Source organism: Rattus norvegicus, chromosome X, assembly GCF_036323735.1.
Source record: "Rattus norvegicus strain BN/NHsdMcwi chromosome X, GRCr8, whole genome shotgun sequence".
Taxonomy (NCBI): Eukaryota; Metazoa; Chordata; class Mammalia; order Rodentia; family Muridae; genus Rattus; species Rattus norvegicus.
In genome coordinates, this window is record NC_086039.1 from 152,645,234 (window position 1) to 152,660,216 (window position 14,983).

The window sequence follows — 14,983 nt, forward strand, 5'->3', positions numbered from 1 at the left end:
TCACTTAGGATGATAATTTCAAGTTCCATCCATTTGCCCATGAATTTCATGAAATCATTTTTTTTGAAATCATTGTTTTATAACTGACTAGTACTCCACTGTGTAAATGTACCACATTTTCTCTATTTATTCCTCCCCAATGAAAGAACTTCTGGGGGAATCAACATCCCTGACATCAATTTTTACTACAGTGCAGTAGTGATAAAAACCACATGGTATTGGTACATAGGAAGACAAGTAGATCAATGAAATAGAATTGGAGACCCAGAAATGAACCCACATACCTATGGCCCCTGATTTTTGACAAAGGAGCCAAAACCATCCATTAGGAAAAATATAGCATTTTCAACAAATGGTGCTGGTTCAAATGGGGGTCACCATGTAGAAGATTGCAAATTGACCCACTCTTAGCTCCTTGTATAAAGCTCAAGTTCAAGTGGATCAAGAACTCCACATAAAACAAGATAAAATGAATATAATAGAAGAGAAAGTGGGAAAGAATCCTGAATATTGGCAAAGGGGAAGATTTCCTAAACAGAGCACCAATGGCTTATGCTCTAAGATTAAGAATTGATAAAAAGGATCTCATAAAACTGTGAAGTTTCTGTAAGGTAGGGGACACTGTTATTAGGATAGAGCAGCACCCAACCCTTCACCAATCCTACATATGATAGAGGGCTAATGTCCAAAATATACAAAGAACTCAAGAAGTTAGACTCCAGAGAGCCAAATAACCCTATTAAAAATGGGGTACAGAGCTAAACAAAGAATTCAAAGATTAAAACAGACACAGAAGGAACACCCATTCAGAGCCTGCCCCACATGTGGCCCATACATATACAGCCATCCAATTAGACAAGATGGATGAAGCAAAGAAGTGCAGGCCGACAGGAACTGGATGTAGATCTCTCCTGAGAGACACAGCCAGAATACAGCAAACACAGAGGCGAATGCCAGCAGCAAACCACTGAACTGAGAATACGACCCCAGTTGAAGGAATCAGAGAAAGAACTGGAAGAGCTTGAAGGGGCTCGTGACCCCTTATGAACAACAATTCCAAGCAACCAGAGCTTCCAGGGACTAAGCCACTACCTAAAGACTATACATGGACTGACCCTGGACTCTGACCTTATAGGAAGCAATGAATATCCTAGTAAGAGCACCAGTGGAAGGGGAAGCCCTGGGTCCTGCTAAGACTGAACCCCCAGTGAACTAGATTGTTGGGGGGAGGGCGGCAATGGGGGGAGGATGGGGAGGGAACACCGATAAGAAAGGGGAGGGGGAAGGGGGATGTTTGCCCGGAAACCGGGAAAGGGAATAACACTCGAAATGTATATAAGAAATACTCAAGTTAATAAAAAAAAAACTGAGACATAAAAATAATAAAAAAAATTAAAAAAATTAAAAAAAAGAATTCACAGTTGAGGAATATCAAATGACTGAGAAGCACCTAAAGAAGTGCTCAACATCCTTAGTCATCAAGGAAATGCAAATCAAAATAGCCCTGAGATTTCACCTCACACCAGTCAGAATGGCTAAGATAAAAACACAGGTGACAAAAGATGCTGTTGAGGATGTGGAGAAAGAGGAACATTCCTCCATTTTTGGTGGGATTATAAAATGGTACAAACACTCTGGAAATCAGCCTGGAGGTTCCTTAGAAAATTGGACATTGCACTACTTGAGGACCCAGCTATACCTCTCCTGGGCATATACCCAAAAGTTGTTCCAACATATAACAAAGGCACATGCTCCACTATGTTTGTAGATGCCTTGTTTATAATAGCCAGAAGCTGGAAAGAACCCAGATGCCCTTCAACAGAAGAATGGATATAAGAAATTTTGGTACATCTGCAGAATGGAATATTACTCAGCTATCAAAAACGATGACTTCCTGAAATTCATAGGCATATGGATGGAACTAGAAAGTATCATCCTGAGTGAGGTAACCCAATCACAGAAAAACACACATGGTATACACTCACTGTGAAGTAGATATTAGCCCAAATGCTCAAATTACACAAGATACTATCCACAGACCACATGAAGCTCAAGAAGAATGATGACCAAAGTGCAGATGTTTCACTCCTTCTTAAAAGGGGGAACAAAAATATTTCTAGGATAGGATATGGAGGCAAAGCTTATAGCAGAGACTGAAGGAATGGCCATTCAGCGCCTGCCCCACATGTGGGCCATATATATAGAGAGAGCCACCAAAACTAGATAAGATTAATGAAGCTAAGAAGGGCATGTTGACAGGAACTGGATAGAGATGTCTCCTCAGAGGTACAGCCAGGGCATGTCAAATATAGAAGCGAATACTAGCAACAAACCATTGAACTGAGAACAGGATCCTGTTGCTGGAATTAGAGAAAAGATTGAAGGAGCTGAAGGGGCTTGGAACCCCATAAGAACAACAATGTCAACCAACCAGATCTTCCAGGGACTAAACCACTACCCAAAGACTATATTTATAGATGGACTAGACCCCTGGCTCCAGCTGCATATATAGCAGAGGATGGTCTTGTTGGTCACCAGTGGAAGGAGAAGCCCTTGGTCCTGTCAAGTTGGACCCCCTCAGTGTAGGGAGAATGCCGGGGGGCAGGAAGGTTATGGATGGGGAATGGAACACCCTTATAGAAAAATGGGAGGGGGATGGGATAGGAGGCTATGTCCAGGAAACCAGGAAAGGGAATAACATTTGAACTGTTAATAACAAAATATCCAATAATAGAAAAAATAATTCCTAAATTGTTTCAAGATTTTTCCTCTTTTATTATCTTATCTATGTGTATTCATTTACAATTTTGTCACTGAGTCATCAACCATGCTGAAGATTTTTTAGAATAAAATCCATTAAGTGACCCCCTTCGGTGCAACGTGATTTCAGTCTGGCTCTTATGGCTTTAGTGGCAATGTCCTTTATTGCCTTAGCATGCCATTTCCAGTGAAGACTTTCCCTATAGCATGTATCTAGGTTTCTGAATAGCTAGTACCTACCAATTGATGCTGATAATGTAATTATCATCAAATTGCTAGTTTTCTCTTCTCCTAACCATTAATTTACCTTTCTGGCAATTAATATGTAATGATGATTGTATAAGTGAATCATATCATGCAAAATACACACACATACACAGACACACATTCTTTAAATGAATATGTTAATATGTATTTACAGTACACTATTTTACAAAGGAGTTAAGGCAACGTAAAAGAGGGTAAGATTAAATAAATGTTTTTAAAAGTCTAGGATATGCAAGTTTCAAGCTGTTATAAAATATTAAAAGCACAGGGATAGACATTTTTAGTGGCAAAACTTCTTTTGCAATTTTGGTGTTTGATTGTCTTGAACAATGCAGAATAAAAATATGGTATGATATTTTACAAAATCCTTCCTAAGAATGAAAGTTTCGTTGCTACTTATTCTAGATTTTTGCATTAAAATATAAGAAAGTATCTATTTCAAGTTTTTTTAGAACTCCAATATTAAATAGCAAGTTCTACTACTATTTGCCACTACACTGGCAATAGAAATTAAGTCCTAGATGTACTTCAAATGTTTTAAATGACAGAAAATAGTCAGAAAACACAGATATCATCAATAGAGTAAATAAGGGAAATGATAAATTCGAGTCAAAACTTGTTTACCTGCCTACAATAGCAACTCAGAAGTGTTTGGTTGTAATGCAATACTCTTTACTGATTTCAAGATTAAGTACGGCATTAATGTGAAAGTTGAATAGAAGCTCTTCTAAGATATGTCCTTGCTTTACCCTGTGCTCAAATACCTGGAAATTTCTACCTTTATTTTATCTGGGGTGCCAGTGAGAACCTGCTGAAGCAGAACTGAGATGCCTATCAATGATGTTTCAAGGCCATTTGGCCAGAGCTGATTTCTGGTCACAAAGCCAAAGGCTGTGACAATATCTCCAAATGCAACAGAGTAGTGTTTAATAGGGTTTCATGTGCCATGTACTACAAATGGCAGAGTTGTTTTATTATGTATAAAATTCTATGTTCACTGAGAGTAATTCATGCTAAACTAAATTTAATGCTTTAACTATCCATTTCAAAGGACTTTTAAAACTCTGTTGTTAGAACCTTTTTAGGATATTATTGCTAGATATAGGACATCTGTCATTCTTCACAGTGATATTTACTTAGATGACCAATATTTAATGGCTACTGTCTGTTGCTCTGGATTAAGTACTGTTCTAAACACTAGAGGACACAGAGCTAGGCAGAACAGCCAGAGTTCATGCTTCTTGGAGCTGATGTTCTATTAACAGGAAACAAGACAGTTTAAATAGCCAGTACAATTCGAGGTGGGATGTGAAGTCCTTGCTAAAATTTTGATCAGAGACCTAAGGCAAAAATGGGGAGAATCACATGGCTGTCTGGGTAGAGTATCTTAAGTAGAAGGAGCATCAAATATTAAAGTCCTGAGCTATATGTGTTTGAAAATATGTTGGTGTTTGAAAAATTATAGAGTTCAGTCTGACTAGAGTGGAAGCAGGGGCATAACATATTATTCAAACTTAGTAACTATCTTGAAATTTACTGAAAGCAGAATGAGAATAACATATTGAAGGTAGAGAGCTGAAAACAGAAAGTGTGATGATTAAAGGAATTCCTAGCTGAAAGAGCCATTATATCCAATGTGATTTATGAATCAGTGCAAAAGTTGGGGAAGTTCTGAGTAACCTACCATGAACTGCTGCACTTGACTGCAACATTGATTTCAATTTCTTTGTTCTGGTCAAATAATCATAACCATATTCATAATGGATAATACTTTAATAATACTTGTTGCAAGCCAAGAAAACTTTAAATTGTTTTGTTTGCATTTATTCATTTATTTTTCATAGTAGCTTTATGAATAAGAACTATTTAATAATTGTTATTTCAATGATACAGCTATGTAAACATTAATAGGAAAAATAGAGCACCTTGGGTTATAGGTCTAACATAATGACAACACAGATCATGTCTAACCTTGTAATCATCATATATATTCTTCATAGAAACAACCTAATTTTTAGTTGAAAAAGGGTTTATGAGAAGCAATATTCATATACATAATATTACTGCATTGGAATGAAATAGACATATACACAACAGGTTTATAGTATACTTCTGAGTTTCCATTATGAAATAAATTTCATCTTCAGTCATAATTTAATGTTCATCCATTTCAAAGTATCAGCATAACAAAAAAAGACATTGTGGCATTTTATACATTGAAATTGATCCTCATTCCTCAGTCTAGTCTATTATTATCTCCCTCATCTCCTACTGGTCGTTTTGTTTTCACAATTTGGTCCTTTTCTCTTTTCAAGTCATATGTATCTAGTTTAAAGTTTTAAAAATCAGTTATTACAACTAAATGAATTTCATATACCTTTTAACATTTTCTAGGAAAAAATACTCAACTAGATCAAAGTCTTAAGGAAACGTAGTTCTTCTGACACAAACTTCTAATTACATTTATAAGATCACCCATCCACATACACGTATATACACTCTACCCTGGCATTTCCTGCTAATCACATTTTTTCTTTCAGTGAACAAAGGGAAATTATATGGATGGGGTATGTGAAGAACAAACTTGCGATTCTATTAGAAAGTTATCTCATTAAATAGAGGGATAGTGATCCACTTTTCACATTAGGAAATAGTAATATAACTGAGCTACTAGAGTCTTAGCAGGAAGTAAAATTCTGTATCCTTATATATTAGAGAGTATGTCATTGAATAGGCTATGCAGTAGAGTGTCAATGACTTACAAATTTTCTATGATTTTAACAAGAGATCTATTATCAGTCCTAGTGTGTATATATCTCAGCTTGAGTGTCTGTATTGGCACTGTAAGAGAAAACTGACATGAAGATCTGGATCATCTACAGCAATATGGTAGAAGATTTCTGTTAAAATTTAATTTTTAGGCCCTCTTCCTTTCTTCTTTCCTTTTATAGCTTAATAGACCATTTGAATTTTGGCATTTATTATTATGGTTACTTTTGCAAAGGATCAGCTTCTAAATAATCATGTGATAAAAACAATAAATTTAATAGCCAGAAATATAACACTACAGTAGAGTTGTGTGACACTATTCCTGGAGATACATGTAACAACTATCTACTCACACAAGATAGGATACTGATAGAACAAAGTACAGACACCACCAAAGTCCAGTTTGATGAACCAATACATTTTATTGGAGTTACTTATTGTAATACGGGTGAGGAGTTTCTTACAGGGGTAGAAATGACTCAAAGACAGCTGCATTACCACCAGTCCCCTGCATGGATGACAGCTCACAAAGCTGGAAACTTGGAGCACACTGCACAGCCTGTAGGCAGCCCAATAGGTTGGAGAGTATACTTTCCAGGTGGCTCAGTAGGTTTGAACCTTTTCCAGGCAGCTCAGCTGGTCTTTATGTTTTTCTGAGCAATTCAGCTGGTCTCTGCTTCTTCCAGGCAGCTTGGCCACTCTGATTCTTTCAGGTGCCTGGGCTTATCTGAGACTCTTCCTTGCATAATGGCTTGTCTAAGAGTGATTCTTAGCAATTCTCAGTTTCTGGATACTTGGGTTGGGCATAGCACTAGGAATGGGGTCAGTTTCAGAGCTTTCTTGAAGCTATTTATTTATTTATTTATTTATTTATTTATTTATATTAACTTGAGTATTTCTTTTTTTTTTATTAACTTGAGTATTTCTTATATACATTTCGAGTGTTATTCCCTTTCCCGGTTTCCGGGCAAACATCCCCCTCCCCCCTCCCCTTCCTTATGGGTGTTCCCCTCTCAACCCTCCCCCCATTGCCGCCCTCCCCCCATAGACTAGTTCACTGGGGGTTCAGTCATAGCAGGACCCAGGGCTTCCCCTTCCACTGGTGCTCTTACTAGGATATTCATTGCTACCTATGGGGTCAGAGTCCAGCGTCAGTCCATGTATAGTCTTTAGGTAGTGGCTTAGTCCCTGGAAGCTCTGGTTGCTTGGCATTGTTGTACTTTTGGGGTCTCGAGCCCCTTCAAGCTCTTCCAGTTCTTTCTCTGATTCCTTCAATAGGGGACCTATTCTCAGTTCAGTGGTTTGCTGCTGGCATTCGCCTCTGTATTTGCTGTATTCTGGCTGTGTCTCTCAGGAGCGATCTACATCCGGCTCCTGTCGGTCTGCACTTCTTTGCTTCATCCATCTTGTCTAATTGGGTGGCTGTATATGTATGGGCCACATGTGGGGCAGGCTCTGAATGGGTGTTCCTTCAGTCTCTGTTTTAATCTTTGCCTCTCCCTTCCCTGCCAAGGGTATTCTTTTTCCTCATTTAAAGAAGGAGTGAAGCATTCACATTTTGATCATCCGTCTTGAGTTTCGTTTGTTCTAGGGATCTAGGGTAATTCAAGCATTTGGGCTAATAGCCACTTATCAATGAGTGCATACCATGTATGTCTTTCTGTGATTGGGTTAGCTCACTCAGGATGATATTTTCCAGTTCCAACCATTTGCCTACGAATTTCATAAACTCGTTGTTTTTGATAGCTGAGTAATATTCCATTGTGTAGATGTACCACATTTTCTGTATCCATTCCTCTGTTGAAGGGCATCTGGGTTCTTTCCAGCTTCTGGCTATTATAAATAAGGCTGCGATGAACATAGTGGAGCACGTGTCTCTTTTATATGTTGAGGCATCTTTTGGGTATATGGCCAAGAGAGGTATAGCTGGATCCTCAGGCAGTTCAATGTCCAATTTTCTGAGGAACCTCCAGACTGATTTCCAGAATGGTTTTACCAGTCTGCAATCCCACCAACAATGGAGAGGTGTTCCTCTTTCTCCACATCCTCGCCAGCATCTGCTGTCACCTGAGTTTTTGATCTTAGCCAATCGCACTGGTGTGAGGTGAAATCTCAGGGTTGTTTTGATTTGCATTTCCCTTATGACTAAAGATGTTGAACATTTCTTTAGGTGTTTCTCAGCCATTCGGCATTCCTCAGCTGTGAATTCTTTGTTTAGCTCTGAACCCCATTTTTTAATAGGGTTATTTGTTTCCCTGCGGTCTAACTTCTTGAGTTCTTTGTATATTTTGGATATAAGGCCTCTATCTGTTGTAGGATTGGTAAAGATCTTTTCCCAATCTGTTGGTTGCCGTTTTGTCCTAACCACAGTGTCCTTTGCCTTACAGAAGCTTTGCAGTTTTATGAGATCCCATTTGTCGATTCTTGATCTTAGAGCATAAGCCATTGGTGTTTTGTTCAGGAAATTTTTTCCAGTGCCCATGTGTTCCAGATGCTTCCCTAGTTTTTCTTCTATTAGTTTGAGTGTGTCTGGTTTGATGTGGAGGTCCTTGATCCACTTGGACTTAAGCTTTGTACAGGGTGATAAGCATGGATCGATCTGCATTCTTCTACATGTTGCCCTCCAGTTGAACCAGCACCATTTGCTGAAAATGCCATCTTTTTTCCATTGGATGGTTTTGGCTCCTTTGTCAAAAATCAAGTGACCATAGGTGTGTGGGTTCATTTCTGGGTCTTCAATTCTGTTCCATTGGTCTATCTGTCTTTCTCTGTACCAATGCCATGAAGGTTTTATCACTATTGCTCTGTAATACTGCTTGAGTTCAGGGATAGTGATTCCCCCTGAAGTCCTTTTATTGTTGAGGATAGTTTTATCTATCCTGGATTTTTTGTTATTCCAGATGAATTTGCAATTTGTTCTGTTTATCTCTTTGACGAATTGGATTGGTATTTTGATGGGGATTGCATTGAATCTGTACATCGCTTTTGGTAAAATGGCCATTTTTACTATATTAATCCTTCTAATCCATGAGCATGGGAGATCTTTCCATCTTCTGAGGTCTTCTTCAATTTCTTTCTTCAGAGTCTTGAAGTTCTTATTGTACAGATCTTTTACTTGCTTGGTTAAAGTCACACCGAGGTACTTTATATTATTTGAGTCTATTATGAAGGGTGTTGTTTCACTAATTTCTTTCTCGGCTTGTTTCTCTTTTGTGTAGAGGAAGGCAACGATTTATTTGAGTTAATTTTATACCCAGCCAGTTTGCTGAAGTTGTTTATCAGCTTCAGTAGTTCTCTGGTGGAACTTTTGGGATCACTTAAATATACTATCATATCATCTGCAAATAGTGATATTTTGACTTCTTCTTTTCCGATCTGTATCCCCTTGATCTCCTTTTGTTGTCTGATTGCTCTGGCTAGAACTTCAAGAACTATATTGATTAAGTAGGGAGAGAGTGGGCAGCCTTGTCTAGTCCCTGATTTTAGTGGGATTGCTTCAAGTTTCTCTCCATTTAGTTTAATGTTAGTAACTGGTTTGCTGTATATGGCTTTTACTATGTTTAGGTATGGGCCTTGAATTCCTATTCTTTCCAGGACTTTTATCATGAAGGGGTGTTGAATTTTGACAAATGCTTTCTCAGCATCTAATGAAATGATCATGTGGTTTTGTTCTTTCAGTTTGTTTACATAATGGATCACGTTGATGGTTTTCCATATATTAAACCATCCCTGCATGCCTGGGATGAAACCTACTTGATCATGGTGGATGATTCTTTTGATGTGCTCTTGGATTCGGTTTGCCAGAATTTTATTGAGTATTTTTGCGTTGATATTCATAAGGGAAATTGGTCTGAAGTTCTCTTTCTTTGTCGGGTCTTTGTGTGGTTTAGGTATAAGAGTAATTGTGGCTTCATAGAAGGAATTCGGGAACACTGTTTCCAATTACACATCTGGTAGAGGGACACTATCTAGTATATGGAGGGAACTCAAAAAACTGGATACAAAAAATAAGCATACCAGTGTACCCATTCCACACTGAGAGCCGGGAATATATCCCACATTTGGATATATACCCAAAGAACGCTCTACACCCTGTTATTGAGATACTTGTTCATCCACATTAGTTATTATTGTATTCACAATAGCTAGAAAATGGAAACAGCCTAGATGTCCTCAACTGATTAATGGATAATGAAAATATAATATTGTTATACAATGGAATATTATTTACCTGTTTAAAATTTCTGAAATTATAAATTCACTGGTAAATGGCATTGTCATTCATATGGGATCCCAAGCCCCTTCAAGCTCTTCCAGTTCTTTCTCTGATTCCTTAAACGGGGGTCCCATTCTCAGTTTAGTGGATTGCTGCTGGCATTCGCCTATGTATTTGCTGTATTCTGGCTGTGTCTCTCAGGAGAGATCTACATCCGGTTCCTCTCGGCCTGCACTTCTTTGCTTCATCCAGCTTATCTAGTTCGGTGGCTATATATGTATGGGCCACATGTGGGACAGGCTCTGAATGGGTGTTCCTTCTGCCTCTGTTCTAAACTTTGCCTCCCTATTCCCTGCCAAGGGTATTCTTGTTCCCCTTATAAAGAAGGAGTGAAGCATTCACATTTTGGTCATCCTTATTGAGATTCATGTTTTCTGTGCATCTAGGGTAATTCAAGCATTTGGGCTAATAACCACTTATCAATGAGTGCATACCATGTGTGTTTTTCTGTGATTGGGTTACTTCACTCAGGATGATATTTTCCAGTTCTATCCATTTCCTATGAATTTCATAAAGTCATTGTTTTTGATAGCTGAGTAATATTCCATTGTGTAGCTGTACCACATTTTCTGTATCCATTCCTCTGTTGAAGGGCATCTGGGTTCTTTCCAGCTTCTGGCTATTATAAATAAGGCTGCTATGAACATAGTGGAGCACGTGTCTTTTTTATATGTTGGGGCATCTTTTGGGTATATGGCCAAGAGAGGTATAGCTGGATCCTCAGGCAGTTCAATGTCCAATTTTCTGAGGAACCTCCAGACTGATTTCCAGAATGGTTGTACCAGTCTGCAGTCCCACCAACAATGGAGGAGTGTTCCTCTTTCTCCACATCCTTGCCAACATTTGCTGTCACCCAAGTTTTTGATCTTAGCCATTCTCACTGGTGTGAGGTGAAATCTCAGGGTTGTTTTGATTTGCATTTCCCTTATGACTAAAGATGTTGAACATTTCTTTAGGTGTTTCTCAGCCATTCAGGCATTCCTCAGTTGTGAATTCTTTGTTTAGCTCTGAACCCCATTTTTTAATACGGTTATTTGTTTTCCTGTGGTGTAACTTCTTGAGTTCTTTATATATTTTGGATATAAGGCCTCTATCTGTTGTAGGATTGGTAAAGATCTTTTCCCAATCTGTTGGTTGTCATTTTGTCCTAACCACAGTGTCCTTTGCCTTACAGACGCTTCGCAGTTTTATGAGATTCCATTTGTCGATTCTTGATCTTAGAGCATAAGCCATTGGTGTTTTGTTCAGGAAATTTTCTCCAGTGCCCATGTGTTCGAGATGCTTCTCCACTTTTTCTTCTATTAGTTTGAGTGTATCTGGTTTGATGTGGAGGTCCTTGATCCACTTGGACTTATGCTTTTTACAGGGTGATAAGCATGCATCGATCTGCATTCTCCTACATGCTGACCTCTAGTTGAATCAGCCTGAAGGGGCTTGAGATCCCATATGAACAACAATGCCTACCAACCAGAGCTTTGATGGACTAAGGCACTACCGAAAGCCTATACATGGACTGATCCTGGGATCCATCCTCATAGGTAGCAATGAATAGCCTAGTAAGAGTACCAGTGGAAGGGGAAGCCCTTGGTCCTGCCAATACTGAACCTCCGTTGAATGTGATTGTTGGGGGAAGGTTAGTAATGGGGGGAGGATGAGGAGGGGAAGCCCATATATAAGGGGAGGTGGAGGGGTTAGGGGGATGTTGACCCGGAAACCAGGAAGGGGAATAACAATCGAAATGTAAATAAGGAATACTCAAGTTAATATGGATTAAAAAATACCCAAGTTAATAAAGATTTAGAAAGAAATATATTTTTCTGCGACATAATATGTCTCAGCAGCTACTTCCTTCCAACCACCCTGTTTTCCATCTGATGCAGTGCTTCTCTGGTTCCCCTCCAGAAAAGGGCGGGCCTCACAGGGATATCAACCAAACACAGCATAATGATTTCCAATAAAACTGGGCAGCTAGCCTCATATTAAGGATCGAAGAGACAACCCATTAGAAGGAAAAAGACCCCAAAACAGGCAATATAGTCAGACAACCCTGCTCTCATTTTTAGGAGTTCCACAAAACCCCAAGTGAAACTACCACAACATATGTGCAGGGGACGTAGTGCAGATTTATGTGGGCTCTGCACCACTTTAGTCTCTGTGAGCCTCTGTGAGCCCTTGCTAGTTGGTTAACTGGCTGTGTTCTTCTGGTGTCCTCAACTTCTCTTGCCCTTACAATCCTCCCTGCTCTTCTTTGGGGTTCGTAATCTCCACCTAATGTTTGGCTGTGGGTCTCTGTATCTGTTTCTGTCAGTTGCTTGAGGAAGTCTCCATGATGACAACTAGGCTGGGCCTATGAGTATAGCAGAATACCATTAGGCATCAATTCATTGACATTCGGTTCTCCCCAAGGTCTCTGGACATCCAGTGTCTGGTTCCTGGACATCTAGGCAGTGTCAGACATTCTCTTCTATGTAGACATTAGCCTTTAAATATTCTATGGGCATGCTAGAATCTGAATAACCACAGAGGATAGGTATAGAGTCAAGGAAAAGGGGCATGGGTGGATCTCTGAAGGGATGGGAAATATTATATATAGTCACAATGAGACAGTGGGTAAAGAGCAGGAAGGAGAGGGAATGGGAGTAACAGGAGGAAACAGGAAGGAACAACAAACCGACTACAGTAGACGCTTCTTAAAATATATACATATATCGAAGAAATCTAAAGTTGCCACCCAGTAATAGGGACATAATGCTCCAAGGATACATCATTTCCCACCAAGTGAAACCAGTAATGGATTACATCTAATTGAGTTGTTGGCCAGAAAAGTGACCCATGGGAACATGCAAACAAATCAAGATATTGCTAAGGTTATTTGATTGTTCTCCAAAAATTGATGCTAAGGCCCCATTGCTAAAGACAACACTTAACATATCTTATTGAAGTTGGAGAAGTCAACCTGGTGCCTAACTAGAGCCTTCAACTCTTCTGACTAGTGTTCATGGTTTTGGAAGGCTTGTACTCTAACAGAGGAGAATGGAAATTATCAATTCAGGTGCAAATCCTGTGATCTACAGGGATGACCTGCCTGCATGGTATGCTGGCTCAGTAGTGGCAGAAATGTTGTGATAGGAACTAAGCACTATTATATTGGACTTAAGGCTCATTCCATGAGCTAGAACCCATGCCTTACACTGCTAAGCTGGCCAAGAACATGTCTAGTGGGAAACCAAATACTACCTGTAAGCCAGGAGAATGGATGACACAAAGGAAATGGTATCTTCCAGATACAACAGGACTGATGCACAATTTAACTCATAGAGTATGCAGCATGTACAGGGGCTATACAGATTCAAGACAGACAGAGTACCAGCGCTAAGAAAGGGAAGTCAGCAGTATTTCCCATCTCTAAACAAGTTTCTATCTATCTCCAATTGACAGCCACTTGCCAAGTAGAAATCAGTCTTCTCTAGTGGCTTCTCAATGTGTACACAAACTACACTTAAGGGTAGGGCTTGTGCCCAGCAGCAGATGGTCAAAACAAAATGAACTCAATGTTGTTTTTGTAGGGTTTTTCTGTCTCATATTGCTTTCATTGTGCATTGTTTATCTTGCTGGTTTTTAGCTTGTATGTTATGATTTCAGATTTTGTATTTTTAGAAGGGTTATTTTTTTGTGTGTACATTTCTTCTAATTTTTCTTTTTAAAAAGTTCTGGGTTTTGATTTGCCTGTTGGTTTTCCAAAGAGAGAGAAGGAATGTATTTATGAAGTTTGATGGGTGGAGAATTGGGGAAGACTTGGGGGGATATAGTAGACGTAACAGTTTGATCAGAATATATTGTATGAATTTTCAATTTAAAAAGTTTTAAAAATCCTGTTTTTTAAATTTTAAATTTTATATCCTTTCTCTTAAGAAGTTTCCTTTAATGACTAGGCCATAAATTCAGAAGAAAAACTGCTACACAGCAAATACATGATGCCATTTAAATAGAAATTTATATTTACTTACTAAAATTTTTACAATTGAGCACCATGATTGATAGATCTTTTTGCCTTATGAGATTATCTGCTTGTTATGCATGTTTGGGGTACTTTCAGTGCTAATAGATTGAAGAACACCTATAATTTCAGTGAGTCCATCTTAATCACATTTTTGGGACTAATGTCTTTTCTCCATGATGGCTTTTGACACCCTTGCTTTTTTGCACAAGAACTTTGGTACTGAAGGTTCTAAAATGATATAATAGTACTTAGTTATAGGGATGGCTACAAAAGGAAAGTGATTAGTTTAGATTATAAAAATGAATTCATATATAAAACTGAATAGTTCTTACAAGATTTCAGGATCTCTGAGAATCAGCCATTTAATGACACCCTGAGAAACACTGAATTCCAGAAGTCTAATGAAAGATGTTACTATTTCTTCAAAAGAAGCAAATTACTTCATGGTGCTTAAGAACAGAGACTGCCAAGAAAATAAAAAGCACAGGCTGTATAATCACAGATCTGGATTTAAATCCTGGCTCTTCAGCAAAGAGGATCTCTGTTATTTTCTCATTAGGCTGATATACTTAAAATATTTCTTATTGGCACTAGTGTGGCTACAAACACAAAATCCAATATGGGAACCAAAGTCACAAGGCAGTGCCCAGCTAAAGGTGTTTACCTAGGTGGTTTTGAAATTCATGCATTTATATTCATTTTTTTCCTTTAATGATCATGATCAGTATAAAATTCCTACTTTAGCATATTATAATGGCTGTTATTATTACTATTGTTGTTATTATTATTTGCATATATGTGTGCATGTCATAACACAGATGTAGAGATTAGAGTATAGCTTTGTGACATCTGTCCTCTCCTTCCTTGATATTCCTTCCAGGGCTTGAACTTAATTTGTTATGCTTGAGCAG